This window comes from Macadamia integrifolia, unplaced genomic scaffold (genome assembly GCF_013358625.1).
Source record: "Macadamia integrifolia cultivar HAES 741 unplaced genomic scaffold, SCU_Mint_v3 scaffold741, whole genome shotgun sequence".
Classification (NCBI taxonomy): Eukaryota; Viridiplantae; Streptophyta; class Magnoliopsida; order Proteales; family Proteaceae; genus Macadamia; species Macadamia integrifolia.
Window position 1 is genome coordinate 193,788 of NW_024870529.1, and position 3,762 is coordinate 197,549.

The 3,762-nt window shown below is 37.1% G+C and overlaps 1 non-coding gene across 1 annotated transcript; it reads left to right on the top strand.

Annotated features, from left to right (window-relative positions):
* The first annotated feature begins 1,181 nt into the window (after positions 1 to 1,181).
* LOC122069867 lies at positions 1,182 to 1,288 on the top strand. The gene has a single exon (XR_006137569.1). It is a non-coding gene; the product is annotated as a small nucleolar RNA R71 (small nucleolar RNA).
* The last annotated feature ends 2,474 nt before the right edge of the window (positions 1,289 to 3,762 follow it).

The following is a 3,762-nucleotide window of genomic DNA, read 5'->3' on the forward strand; positions in this document are numbered from 1 at the left end:
TTTTATCCATAGAAGCAGTCTTCTTTTTGTGTACCAAGCGATTAGGAAATGGGATAGGATGAATATAAGGACTGTTAGGGATTTGCCCCTGTTCAGAAGAATCATTTTTGGTTTCCTCAACCAAATCATTTTTAGTTTCAGAAAAATCTTTAGGTTCATCAGACGAACCTGGAACAAGAGGCACACTTGTGTCCTCAACTAAAGAAGAGTTAACAGGAGTAATAAATGAGGAAGATTTAGAAACACTCTGTTGATACTCTCTACCACTCCTAAGGGCATAAACAACATTACATTGGTTAGAGGGCCCTTGTTGGGTCTGACCTTATACTATATTCAGTGGTACATTAGTTGGTCCTTGTGAACTAACAGGCTGATGATGCCTAGGGTTAGGCTCTGGTTGACTGGGTAAAGTTCTCTTCTCCCTCTCACGCATAATTGAGACAACTTGGGTAAGTTCTCTCGTAAGATTTTGATGGCTTGTCATGAGGAGGGCCATATTTTTTTTCAAGTCACTTATTCTACTTGCCTCTCCAGTGTTGGTAAACCCAGGGGGTTGCTGATAAGATGATAGGAGAGGGGCCCTAGGAAAACTCGCCTGAGGGCCTACATTTGACCTAGGAAAAGTATTTTGAGAAAAAAATTGTTGTGCAAAGGAAGACCTTTGGAGTCCAGGTTGACCTTGATTATGGAAATTGGAAGGCCCTGCTTGGTTGCCCTGATTCCAAGAGAAATTTGGGTGATTTCTCCAACCTGGATTGTAGGTATTACTATATGGATTATTCTGGTATAAGGCATTAACACTATCATTAGAAACGCCCCCAGAGGTGTTGGGGCATTCTTCTATGACATGTCCAGGGGACTGGCACCAAGCACAAATCTTAACCAAATTGACTGATGATGGCTCTCTAGGAACAATAGCCTCAATCCTCTTGATTAGGCTATCCACATGGGCTTCCTTGGCTACTATTCCATCCACAAAATATCCTTTTCCTCCTATGGTTCTTTCACTCTCTTGGGTTGATTCCCACTCACGAGTTTTGTCAGCTAAGTTAAGTAAGAATTCCCATACCTTTCCTTCATCTGTAAAGGATGTGAATCCCTCAGGGCACATACACTCTATCATTTGTTTAGTTGGGTAATCAATACCCTCATAAATTATTTGACATAAATGCCATAGGTCTAGGCCATGGTGAGGACATTCTTAGAGTAGATCCTTGAATCTCTCCATAAGTTTGGAAAATGACTCACTATGCTTTTGCCTAAACTGAAGGATATCACTTCTAAGCTTATTGGTCTTGTGAGTTGGGAAAAACTTCTTAAGGAAGGCAACTGTGAACTGTTCCCATGAGGTTATGGGATTTGTGGGTAATCGATACAACCACTTCTTAGTTTGGTCTTTCAATACAAAAGTGATAAACCTAAGCTTAACAGCATCATGTTGGATCTTAATTAGAACACATACCTCTTCAAATTCCCTTAGAAATAGGTATGCATCCTTAGAGGTCAACCCATGGAAGTGGGGCAACATAGTGATGTATTGAGATTTGAGTTCAAAATTATTGCCCTGGGCTTGTGGTAGAACTATGCAGGAAGGTTGGGCTGTTCTAGCAGGGTAGAACCTATCTTTCAGAGATTTAGGTGGAGGATTTTGCTGTTGGTCTCCCATATTGAAGGGTTTTAAAGAGTACAAACGTATAGGGTCACTACTTGTTGGATCTCTTTTTTCTAACTGATTCTTAGTATTACGTACCCACCTAACACTCATGCAACAGAAAACTACCCGCAACTAAAGTAAGACAAGCACAAAAGAATGGATAGCAAAACTTTTTTTTTTTATTTTAATGAATTTTATTTTTGGTTTTTTGGGAGCTTACCGACAGGGATCCGGGGTTGCTCAGGTCAATTCCTGAGGTACTACTACAGGGCGAAACCTGTCTTTATCATACTGTGAGGCATGGCGACCTCCACCGATAAAACTATTATTGCAAGTTGTTCTTCTCAAGAATTCAACAAAAGAAAAGGAAAAATATAAAACAAAGCAAACAAAGTACTCTGATTTACCAAAAGAAAGTGAAAAATAACATGGAACTGTCTCCCTGACAACGACACCAAAACTTGTTTGAGATTTAAAATGTAACCGCAAGCGTACGGATCAGTGTAGCTACGGGTCGAACACAGGGAGAGCAGCCACTTTAATTTTTTATTTCTTTTAATAATGCGAAAGTGAACCGATTAATGGTTGTGATCTAATTCTAATTACCGTCCTAAACATATGTATCTAAAATAACGTCCTAACCATTCGTCATTTAAGAATTTAAAGACCAAGCCACGCAATTAAAATTAAATAAATAAATAACTGAAAATAAACAACCCACGTAATTAAAAAAAAAAAACAATAAAGGAAAAAAATACTGAAATAAAAATAAAGTAAAAGAAAGGGGATAAAGCTAGAGAGAGACTCACAAGTAGGTTTCTCTACTTAGTCCGAGGGATGCATTGTAATATGAGCTTCCCTACTTGACCAGAGAGTCACTCTTACAAGGGTTACTCTACTTGACTGTAGGGAAAGGGAGACAATTAAAATAAAAGCAATAAATTAATGGTTCTATGGCTAGGAGGGGCAAAGCCAACACATACACTAGCCATGAACCTTGGGGGAAAGGAATAACAATAATGTAACGACTGAAATTAAAATCCTAAATTAAGAAAGAAAGGGTAGTCAGAAAAGGGAATGAGAGGGGGGAGAGAAGACTAATGAAGGAGCCTACTTACTTAAACTTCAACCTTTTAACTGAAAACTTGATCGATTTGAGATACTACCAGTACTAAAAATCAGATATGAAATAAACCAAATCTGAAATTTCTAGTACTAGAGAAAACAAATCTTGAAAAAAAAAAATTGCTCCACGGCTCGTGATCTTGTCACCTAGATCTAAGCCTAGAACTATAACTTAAAAAATTATAACTCAATTGCATAAATCATAAACATAAAAGGGCTGAATAAAAATAAAAGAATGCTTGCATTAATTGAAATAAAAAAAAACTATTACAAAAGTGATTAAAGAAAAGATAAAGAAGAACTAAAACTAAAGAGAGAGCAACTAAAAAAAAACTAGAAGAAAAATGAATTGTCTCCCCTCCTCTTACATGAGTTGTATTTATAGGGAATGAAGAAGTAGGGTAACAAATTTCTCTTTCCTAAAAGGAAGAAATCCACAATTGCTTGTGAGATCTTTTGAGACCAAAAGTGCTAAGGTAGACGAGAGAGAAGAGAGAAATAAACTTCGAGAAATTTCCTATAATTTGTTTACTTATTTTCTTTCCTTTTTTTTTTTCTAATTTATTTCTCTTCTTTTTCTCCCTCCAAGGGACGATTTTCTTCTTGCTTTATGTGATTTGGACAATCTTTTGGTGGGTGATGATGTGGAGGAGAGAGAAGATTTGGATAATCTTTATTTCTCCCTTTTTTTTTTCTTTCTTTTTTTTTTTCTTCTCTTCTTGCGCAGGAACCCTTCCACGATTTTTCTTGTTTCTAATTTGATGTGGAAATCCCCTCCATGCCCTTAGTGCTTTAAGTGAGTGAAAAACAGGAAATCTTCAACAAAATTCTCTAAAAAAACAACCATGAGATTCGAACTTGAGACATCTTGGTGAGCAAGAGAATTTTACACATCATAGCTCACCAACTACACTAGGTAGTTGTTGTTACCAAAAATGAATCTTCAATCACTTAAGGATGTGGTCCATCAATCCTTGTTGGCA